Below are 11,848 nucleotides of genomic sequence, written 5' to 3'. Positions count from 1 at the left end.
AGATATGCTGGTTAGTGGCTGACAATGTTCAAGGTCCTGGTTTTGGTTCAAGCCTGCGGGGAACCCTGCAGCTGGCCAGGTCAAAGAGAGGCCAAGGCACTCTGTGATTTTTGGTGAGGATAAGAAAGAAGGCAGGGGGATCTGAGGGACCCTACACACTGGAGGATGTGTTTTCCAGCTTTCTGATTAATATGACCCCAAACATTTACATTAGGCTTGAATCTACTTTAGCAATTGTCTGGTCCTTACTGGAGAAGACTTTATTTTTAGATATCGAAGTTTACAGAATTTTGAATGTCTATACTATAATATCACAGCCCTGGATTTGTCCATAGATTTTTTTTTTTAGATGAAGTTTTGCTCTTGTTGCCCAGGCTGAAGTGCAGTGGCACGATCTTGACTCACTGCAACTTCTGCCTCCCAGGTTCAAGCAATTCTCCTGCCTCTGCCTCCTGAGTAGCTGGGATTACAAGCACCTGCCACCACACCTGACTAGTTTTTGTATTATTAGTAGAGACGGAGTTTCATCATGTTGGCCAGGCTGGTCTTGAACTCCTGACCTCAGGTGATCCACCCACCTTGGTCTCCCAAAGTGCTGGGATTACACACATGAGACACCACTCAAGGCCTGTTCATGGATTTTTTTTAAAAGATGTGCTTCAAGCAATCTAAAACAAAAGCAGTCTGCCTAAAATTTGTATTTATGTATTTGCACTATATTACAGATACTGATTTTGTGGAGGTATAATTTAATAAGATATTTTAACTAATAAAACGTTTTATATCTTGTATATTGTTATTTTCTACAAAGTTTAGTTATTTAAGTGCAAATGCAAAAGACAGGAGTGATCATATTGAAGCACTAGGAAAAAACTTTGTGGGTAAAAATTCGACCTGAAATATGCAAATACTCAACTCCCAATGTATAAATAATGTCTTTTTACAAAAGAAAAATAAGCATATTTGTTTGCAAGTTGCTCTTACACACACACACACACACACACACACACACAGCCTTTAGAACAAAGTATAACCAGGCTGGATGCAGTGGCTCACCTCCATAATCTCATCACTTTGGGAGGCCTAGGTGGGCTGATCACTTGAGGCCAGGAGTTCAAAACCAGGCTGACCAACATGGTAAAACCCCATCTCTACTGAAAACACAAAAATTAGCCAGGGGTGATGGCAGGTACCTGTAATCCCAGATACTGGGGAGGCTGAGACAGAATATTTGCTTGAACCCAGGAGGTGAAGATTGTAGTGAGCCTAGATTGTGCCATTGCATTCCAGCCTGGGTGACAGTGAGATTCTTCCACAGTGGTTGATCTAATTTACACTCCCACCAACTTTGTAAGAGTGTTCCTATTTCTCCACATCCTCTCCAGCATCTGTTGTCTCCAGATTTTTTAATGATCGCCATTCTAACTGGCATGAGATGATATCTCAATGTGGTTTTGATTTGCACTTCTCTAATGACCAGTGATGATGAGCATTTTTTCATATGTTTGTTGGCCTCATGTATGTCTTCTTTTGAAAAGTGTCTCTTCATGTCCTTCACCCACTTTTGAATTGGTTGGTTTGTTTATTTGCCTTTTTCTTGTAACTCTGTTTTAGTTCTTTGTAGATTCTGGATATTAGCCCTCTTTCAGATGGGGAGATTGCAAAAAATTTTTCCCATTCTGTTGGTTGCCAATTCACTCTAATGATTGTTTTTTTTGCTGTACAGAAGCTCTGGAGTTTAATTAGGTCCCATTTGTCTATTTTTGCTTTTGTTGCCAATGCTTTTGGTGTTTTAGTCATGAAGTCCTTGCCTATGCCTATGTCCTGAATGGTTTTGCCTAGGTTTTCTTCTAAGGCTTTTATGGTGTTAGGTCTTATGTTTAAGTCTAAAAATATGGAATGCTTCACGAATTTGCATGTCATCCTTACACAGGTGCCATGCTAATCTTCTGTGTATCATTCCAATTTTAGTGTATGTGCTGCTGAAGCGAGCACAAGTGTTCATCTTTATTCTACTTAACATTCTATAGCATGTTCACTAGATCTGTGTTTCACTTCACAGATAGAAAATAAACCGTTAGGCTACTTTTTAAAAGAACATATTTGTTTTTCACCTAAAGGTGGCTCACATACCCATGTTTATGTTGAAAAAACTCTTATTTTATAGCACTTTTTTCTGATTTTCATTGGATAATTAAATAAGTGTTCTCACTCCCTGCTTTCAGGCTGGCAGTTATGTCCTGTTTCTAGGGCAGCTTTTGTTGCAGATCGTGAGATAAAACCACTTTTTCAATCTTCTTTCCAGTTTCCTTAGATAATACACGTGAAGAGCCAGTGAGTCCCACTGGATGAATCAATTGTGAAGTCAACTAAAATGTTAAATGGGGTCTTCAGTGTTATCCATCCATAAAGAGGACACATTGCAAATATTGTTAGTAAGTCCACACCAGTGGTCTTTTCCCCTTAAAAATGATTCTCTTGATTTCTAAATACCATGGCTTATTTTTCAGGATGGTTCACTATTTTCCCACTTTATTTCATAAAATAATGAAATTCTTCTGTTCTTCTTGGAACAGAGTCACAGTCAAATGCACATCATTTTACACGCACACATTCACACACTCAAGAATATGACTGCCCTTCTGACACTTTCTGTGGGCCTAAGTTGAGCATAAATTATGTGATAGTAGTTTTCCAGCAGTGGTAGCCACTACAAATCTGCTGATTCCCTCACTTATTAAAGAAAAATCTATTGTGTCAAATCATCTTGTGGTATGATAGAAAACATCATGAGTGCTAGTCAATTCTATATGAATTTAGTACCTTGTATTTGACACTGCTTAGCATTAAGCTAAATCTAAATTTGTGGCCCCATAAAACAGTCATAATGGGCTGCACCTCTATTATTTTACTGCTACCTTCTACTATTTCTACCACCTCCAGCAATACCACCACTGTGAAGACTACTGCTCCTTCTACAACACGATGATATACAGCACTCGGTATGCAACAGTTTTCTGAGTATTTTCATTTAATACTCAAAACAGCTCTTAGGATATAGAAACTATCAATATGTCTGTTTTATAAATGTACAAATGAAAGCACAAAGCAGATAAGTAATTTGCCCAAAGTCACATGGCTAGTAAGTGGCAGAATAAGAATACAAATTCTGGCTTTCTAGCTCCAGAACTGTACACTCCCCTATATAACCACACTTAATTAACAACACCAGATATGGGATTCACGTATAAAGAGACATTTAGTTTGTGTATTTTAGGTGTTGATGTGAGAAATATGAATTTCTTTGCCAGTATAGCTGCAAATATGATGATATCTTTTTATTTTTCTAATTAATTGGAAGAGATCCACCTATTTTATTAGCAGTGCTATCTCCTTCTTGAGGTCTTCACTCCCAAGTCTTGCTAATTGTTAGAGAACCTAAGGGGTCTTCTCAGTCTTCCAAACACCAGATGGACAGCTGGATTATTGGCTCAGTACCCTCCTGCTTGCCCTTCATCCTCAGTGCCACAGTTTCCCCGTGATGACCAATTCCCCATTGCTCCACAGTGCCCATCTACTGTGGTAATTATGTCTTGCTAGTTCATTCATTCAGCAAATGTTTTTAGTGACCACATAATATAGGCAGCCCTCGTGCTTCACTACTCAAAGAAATTCAAGAGAGACATAAAGAGCTTCTCTTTAAGTGGCTTAAATTCAGGTGGGAGAGGTAGACAACAAAGAAGGAGGCCAATAACTAAGGAAAATAACTACAAATAGTTATGAGTGTCCAAAGGAAAGAAGTAGGAAATAAGGAGTGTAGTTGTATTAAGGACAGGCAGGCAGAGCACCTGTAAGGAGGTGTCATTTAAGACCCACAATTATAAAAAATGTCCTAAAATTAGATTATGATAATGGTGCACAACCCTGAATATATGGAAAATATCTTTGAATTGCTAATTTTAATCAAGTGAATGTTATGATATATAAATTACGTATCAATAAAGCGATCAAAAAACTATAGCCAGGTACTGATATCCAGCAGAGGTTTAACCAGAAGTAGACTGCTTTGTATTTTCTGCTTTTGTGCCTATTGAAAATTCTGTTATATAATTTGGGTAAATTCTCAGTTTTGATCTGAGATTTGGCTCTTTTAGGTGGATTATCACTTGTTCATCTATATTACAGTTTTTACATTTAGAGTAGTCTGTGAATTTAAACCTTAAAAAAATTCCCCTTGCTAAATATTGAAGAGTTTAGGATGGAGAAAACTGAGATCTCATTACTCAAGGAATAGATACTAATTAGTTTAATGAACTCATTGTAATTCCAGTTGCTGTATATTTTCAATAATCTAAGCTTAAGCAAATCGGTGCATTTCTCTAGGTGACCTTCATTAGTATAAGTGTTTCCACATGGTCTAACAATTAACATACCAATTTCAAAATTGGTAATAAGATTTGGCTGTGCTCCTACCCAAACTCTCATCTTGAATTGTTATTTCCATAATCTTCACCAGTGAAGGGAGAGACCAGGTGGAGGTAATAATTGAATCACTGGGTCATTTTCCCTATGCCAGGGAGTTCTTGTGAGATCTGATGGCTATCTAAGTGTTTGGTAGTTCCTCTTGCATTCATTCTTCCTCCTACTGCCTTGGAAGAAGGTGTCTTGCTTCTGCATTATCAGTCACTGTGAATTCAGGCCTTCTGACATTTCCCCAGTTATACAGAATGGTGAGTCAATTAAACTTTTATCCTTTATAAATTATGCAGTCTCAGGCAGTTATTTATTCCAAAGTGAGAACAGACTAATACACTTGGTAAGAGTTTCTCTCTTTCTCCTTTCAGATGTGACAAGGAAGATTGCCATCCCAGTTGCTTCTGAAAGCCTACCTGGAACTAAGGTAAGACAGTCTTGGGATAAAACAAGTTCTGTATGTGGCATAAATGGGAGAGAGAATACACCAGGGTACATCAAATACTTCTAAATTCTCCCATATATCTGTACTTATTAAAATATGAGAAAATGCATTTCCCAATTGCCTGAGACAATTTGAGGGAAAATTTCTGTGTAGTTGTTTGGCTTTTTCCAGCCCGAGACTAAATACTAAATAAGTAAAGAACAGACTAAATACTAAATACTGTTTATGGCAGTAAATGTGTAGAAACAAAGACTAGAAGGATTCACATCTACTTTACAGTACCATTGCTTCCAGGGTGGAACAGAGAATAGACTGTGAAAGGGAACAAAGGGGACAGACTTCATGCCCTCCTCCTTTGCATCAGCTATTCCATCCATCTGAAATGGCCAGGTAAGTTTCCTCATGTCATCTTTACAATAAGGTCTGTCTGGACCACAGTATTAAAAAGTACAACTTGGGGGAGAGATCCAAGATGGCCGATTACTAACAGCTCAGGATTGTAGCTCCCAGTGAAAGTGCAGAGAATGAGAGGACACCACACTTTCAGATGAATTTTTGTTGCTCACAGACCAGGAGATTCCCAGCGGAGGAGCCCCACGGATCACCAGCATGACTCTTGTGGCCGGCGCGGTGGTTTTGCCTGCACCCCAGCGTGGCAGTTCCCGGTGCAGAGTAAACAGGACTGTGTCCCCTTTTGGTAGACGTTTGGAGCTCCAGGAAGGCAGAGTCGCCTATTCAGCTGATGGAAAAAGGGACTCAAGAAGGAAGCCAGACCGGAGATTCCCAGGCAGAAAAGCACCATGAATCTTAATGCCACTGTTTTAGCAAGTGTAGTGGGTTGCTCAGATTCTAGTGCTGGGAATCAACAAGTTGGACATCCACTCAGAGACTTAATTTGAAAGTCGGTAATTACAAAGATGACAGGTGGATAAATTTACAATGACGGGAAGAAACCAGTGTAAAAAGGCTGAGAATACCCAAAATCAGAATGCCTCTCCCTCTACAGGGGATCACAATTCCTCATCAACAAGGGAACAAGGCCTGATGGAGAATGAGTGCATTCCATTAGCACAATTAGGCTTCAGAAGGTGGATAATAAGAAACTTCAGTGAGTTAAAAGAACATGTTCTAGCCCAACATAAAGAAACTAAGAACCTTGAAAAAAGGTTTGATGAAATCCTAATGAGAATAGACAATTTAGAGAGGAATATAAGTGAATTAATGGAACTGAAGAATACAATACGAGAACTCTATGAAGTATGCCCAGGTTTTAACAGTCAAATTGATCAAGCAGAAGAAAGGATATCAGAGGCCGAAGACCAACTTAATGAAATGAAATGAGAAGACAAGATTAGAGAAGAAAGAGTAAAAAGGAATGAGCAAAATCTCCAAGAAATATGGGACTATGTCAAAAGACCTAATTTACATTTGATAGGTGTACCTGAATGTCATGAAGAGAATGAATCCAAGCTGGAAAATATTCTTCAGGATATTATTCAGGAAAACTTTCCTAATCTAGTAAGGCAGGACAATACTCAACTCCAGGTAATACAGAGAACACCACAAAGATATTCCTCAAGTAGAACAACCCCAAGACACATAATCATTAGATTCACCAGAGTTGAAATAAAGGAGAAAATTCTAAGGGCAGCTAGAGAGAAAGGTCAGGTTACCCATAAAGGGAAGCCTATCAGACTCACAGCAGATCTCTCAGCAGAAACTTTACAAACTAGAAGAGAGTGGGGGTCAATATTCAATATCCTCAAAGAGAAGAATTTTTAACCCAGAATCTCATATCCAGTCAAACTAAGCTTCATAAATGAAGGAAAAATAAAATATTTCACGAACAAGCCAGCACTCAAAGATTTCATCACCACCAGGCCTCCTTTACAAGAGCTTCTGAAAGAAGCATTACACACAGAAAGGAACAACCAGTATCAGTCATCCCAAAAACTTACCAAAAGGTAAAGAGTATCTCCATAATGAAGAATCTATATCAACTAATGGGCAAAATAGCCAGATAACATTAAATGACAATATTAAACTCACAAATATCAATATTAGTCCTAAATTTAAATGGATTAAATGCCCCAATTAAAGACACAGACAGGCAAATTTAATAAAAAGTCAAAACTCATCCGTATGCTGTATCCAGATCCATCTCATAAGCAAGGACACACAAAGACTCAAAGGATTGGAGGAAGACTCACCAATCAAATGGAGAGCAAAAAAAAAAAAAAAAAACAGGAGTTGTAACTTTCGTCTCTGACAAAATAGACTGTAATAGTAACAAAGACTAAAAGAAACAAAGAAGGACATTACATAAAGGTATAAGGATCAATGCAACAACAGAAGTCAATGATCATAAATATATATGCACCCAATATAGGAGCGTCCAGATACATAAGACAAGTTCTTTTTTTTTTTTTTTTTTTTTTTTGAGACGGAGTTTCGCTCTTGTTACCCAGGCTGGAGTGCAATGGTGCGATCTCGGCTCACCGCAACCTCCGCCTCCTGGGTTCAGGCAATTCTCCTGCCTCAGCCTCCTGAGTAGCTAGGATTACAGGCACGCGCCACCATGCCCAGCTAATTTTTTGTGTTAGTAGAGACGGGGTTTCACCATGTTGACCAGGATGGTCTCGATCTCTTGACCTCGTGATCCACCCACCTCGGCCTCCCAAAGTGCTGGGATTACAGGCTTGAGCCACCACGCCCGGCCAAGACAAGTTCTTAATGACTTATAAAGAGACTTGGACTCCACACAATAGTAGCGGGAGACTTTGACACCACATTGTTAATATTCGATGGATCAGTGAGATAGAAAACTAACAGGGACATCTATGATTAGAACTCAGACCTGGAACAAGTAAACTCAGTGAATATTTATAGAATTCTTCACCCCAGATCCACAGAACATATATGTTTCTCAGTATCACATTACACCTATTTTGAAAGTGACCACATAATTGGAAGTAAATCACTCTTCAGCATTTGCATAGCATTCCACAGACTTAAATGAAATATTGGTTGGCTGTTTGTTATTTTCTTCCCTTATTCCTTCCTGTCTCCGCTGTTAAGCACAATTATCAGCATAAAAGGGGTTTTCAATACCTATTTTTAGATTGCATTCCAGCCTGGGCAATAGAGCAAGACTCCTGTTCTCTCTCCCCCTTTCTCTTTCTCTTTCTCTCTCTCTTCCCGAAAAAAAAAAAGAAAAAAGAAATAAAACAAGGATAATTTGATTCCTGTATTAATGAGTGTTTGTGGGTGGTGGTGAGGTGACAGAGAGAAAAGCCACAAATCCAAGCCATTAAAAATAATTGAGGCATCTATGCTAATGCCAGTCAGTTGGCTTTATCCAAAATCAGATAGTTTAGTTTCCACTTGTATTATTGATTCTGATGACTACTTTGTATATGGTAGGCCCATAGTATATGTGTAACAAATGTGTACATTCAATACAATGAGCTGGAGCTCAAGGGGGATTATACAAAATCAGAAAGGTTTCCCTAAATTCAAGCTGACTAATAAAATGTATGCTGAATGGAGTTTTTTAGTAGGCAGTTTTTTTTTTGCTATAGAGGAATACATTATGCTTTTACCATATATTTTAATAAATGCTTCCACAGAGTTTGGTGAAAAAAATTTTAGGAGACTGGCATCCAGGAAGAGTTGCAATTTATTTTGTTATTCTGCTGAATTTAAATGTATAAAAAAGATTTATCTGAATATCTTACAGGCATAAGCATTAACCCATTAAATAGTCAGGGATGGAAGAAGCTGGCATTGTAATCAGAGAGCATATTGCAGATGGATGATGGCCACTTTGTCCTTATCTCCAATATCGGAAGGGGTATATTAGAGGTAGGGTCAGCTCCATAGGTAGGTAGTGGGATGTTGTCATAAGTTTACTGATAGGTCCACCTTATCTAACCAAGGTGATCACTTTACCCATTTTCTCTGGCAGCTATCTATGCTTCTAGCAATTGTAATTTTTGTTTTTTTGGGGGGTAAGACAATTATGGCAAACTTTCCAACTTTCCAGTTGACTCTGTTCCACTGCAAGTGCCTCTCAAAATCCACTGTTAAGGGCTGTAAGATTGTATCTGGGCTTAAAGTGAACAAGTGTAGGTATTGATTGGTAGGGCCTGCAATAGACAAGGGTGGGGGAGATTGTCTTTGACCTCTGGTTTTATTCTCAGGAGCCGCCATACAATGCATGCACTTTAGTTCTTATCTTAACAGTTTAGATCTTTTTTTTTTTCTTTTTTCTTTTTTGAGAGAGAGTCTCCCTGTATTGCCCAGGCTGGAGTGCAGTGGTGCAATCTCGGCTCACAGCAACCTCTGCCTCCTGGGTTCAGACGATTCTCCTGCCTCAGCCTCTGGAGTAGCTGGGACTACAGGCAGGTGCCACCACACCCAGCTATTTTTGTATTCTTAGCAGAGACAGGGTTTCACCATGTTGGCCAGGATGGTCTTGACCTCCTGACCTCGTGATCTGCCCACCTCAGCCTCCCAAAGTGCTGGGATTACAGGCGTGAGCCACAGTGCCAGGCCAACGGTTTAGATCTTTTTATGTTTACAGATGAGTAATGTCTTCATAGGTTAGGTATGTTTGGATAGAGTCTGAAGTAAAGATGTTGCTAGACACTGCAAAGGTGAGGAAGACTGGTCTACTTTAAGTTGTGGCAGCAGGGAAAATGGGATTCCTGGTCAATTGAGGGGGGAGTAGAAAAGCACGTGGCATGATGTTGGAAGAAATGGGAGTTTGTTGAAGGCAAGTGCTTATCAAAGAAGAGCTGACATGGTCATCCTTTTGCCAGCCCTGGATCTGTCATCCTTTCTAAAATTGATGCTGAAATGCTCAGGTTTCCCAGCTCCAACGGGGCAATCCCTTCTGTCATTCCCTGCTGCTCTGAAGCATTTTATTTCCTGGTGTTGTCAATGCAGTCTGAGCAGATCTTTCTTTAGAGCTCTTAGAGAGGAACAAAGACATTTTTGGGTAATGAAAACGAGATGCAAGCAAGCAGAAGATGGCATGCTATAGTTATCATTCTGGGGACTGCTGAAGGCAAAACTGTATGTATTGATTTTCAAGTAGAAAATTAGGTGGGGAAGACCGTCTTTCAAAGTTGGCTAAAAAATAAAGTTGTCCATTTTAAGGCCTAATTAAGATACTCTGTCAGAAACTGTAAAAAGGACTGCATATAATATCACTGGGAGCAATGAAAGCCCTTGGTTTCTTTTGCATTTAATAGGGTGTCATGAATCAAAAAAGTTATCTTTTATTATTATTTTTTAAACTGAGGTTGGAAAATAGAGCAAGAAGCTTTTCTCATTAGGCTATATCTGAGTGATCCTCCTGGTCTTACATCCATATCGTAGTTGGAGTAAAATTCACGGATCCAGATGATTTCTGAGATAGGAGGTTACATTTCATGTTGATGAGACTCAGGTTTACTTTATCATAGATTGTTCAGAGGTATTGCATGTTAAATTTGATGATTTATAAACTATTGCATAATTTATTTGGTTTTCAATCTAGAAAATTTTGAATAAAAATATTAAGAAAGATTTCTGTAGTAAATGATTGCCCCATTTCCACCTTTTCCCCCAAATAAAAGACAGCTGGACCAATGCATGGTCCTGGGCTACATATGGATGCAATATGGGTCTGAGAATGCCTGATGACAAAAAGCAGAGTTGTAATCTATTCCAAATGGACCATCATCTGGATATTTGAAATGCCATGCTGTAAACAGTATTCCCTTGTCTTATAGAATGTTATGCAGAGTCGAATGCAGATGAAAGCCTAAATTCATATCATGAAGCAAAGCATAAAATGAATGTTAACCTTCTAAGTGCTCCTTTTTTTCATTGTCAGATTCTGTTAACTGCCTGTCTTCTAATAGCAGGGCAACTTATGTCTTTAATGCTTTGGCCATTTGGTGACCCTCATCATTTTTCTCTCTCTGTCTCTCAAAGAAGGGGGTGACAAATCTAGGATTCAAAGGAAATTTGAAAACCCTTATTCTACCCAACCTCACTTTATAAATAAGTAAAGTAAGATACAGGGAATCTGTATTATCCTAGAGCTTGGTAGGTAGCAGAGGAACCAGGAATTTTGTCTGTTGGTTCCTAGGACAGGGTAATTTGCAGACTCCTGTGGGACCTTTCAGCAAAGACCTTTCTTGTACTGTAACAGGCCTATCCCCAGGGGAGGACTGATTTCATCAGTTTATCCTCATAAACTAGAATAGGGATACAGAATTAACAAATTATGTAGACTTCATTTAGTCATTCATTTAGGATATATTTATTTTCCTTAACCTCTTATTAGAAAGATATACAGTGTGAAGAATATCAGCAGTATAGAAATACATATGTAAAGGGAAAATAGTTCCTCCTTTTTCCACTGTATCCCACTTCCCAGAGATATTTGCTCATGAGAACATACTGTATATCCTTTCAGACATTTTCTATTCATAGGGAAAAATATGTTATAATATATAATGTAGTACATCCCCTTAAAAATGGAAGCATATTGACATATTTTTCTGAACTTTTCTGTTTTATCTTTTTTCCACTTGATAATATCAGATACTTTTCCATATCTTATTTATCTAATTTGCTCTTATTAGCAAGTACATGTGTGTATACATTATATTTTTTTACATACATGTAGGAATCCATAGTTTGCAATTGTGTTTGTTCAACCATTTCTCTGTTGATGAGCATCTATGTAGCTCCCAATTTTCATTCCTGAAAACAGCATACCACAAGTATCTCTTTGTGCGCTTGTGCCAACAGTTCTATAGGATGTATCCTGGAAGCAAAATTTCTGGGTCCTTCAACTTATGTTTAACTACTGTGTGCAAAGTCCTGAGAGGGCTATAGGAAACCTTATTTGTAGGTAAAGACATGTTTCCT

At 38.5% G+C, this 11,848-nt stretch overlaps 1 non-coding gene across 1 annotated transcript; it reads right to left on the bottom strand.

Moving 5' to 3' along the window:
- Nucleotides 1-1,888: 1,888 nt before the first annotated feature.
- LOC135278118 (U6 spliceosomal RNA) lies at nt 1,889-1,995 on the bottom strand. Its single transcript, XR_010345676.1, has one exon. It is a non-coding gene; the product is annotated as a U6 spliceosomal RNA (small nuclear RNA).
- Nucleotides 1,996-11,848: the final 9,853 nt, after the last annotated feature.

The sequence above is a fragment of the Aotus nancymaae genome, unplaced genomic scaffold, assembly GCF_030222135.1.
Source record: "Aotus nancymaae isolate 86718 unplaced genomic scaffold, 86718_ANA_hifiasm-v0.15.2.pri h1tg000036l, whole genome shotgun sequence".
In the NCBI taxonomy this organism is placed as follows: Eukaryota; Metazoa; Chordata; class Mammalia; order Primates; family Aotidae; genus Aotus; species Aotus nancymaae.
This window is presented reverse-complemented; position numbering and strand designations above follow the sequence as displayed.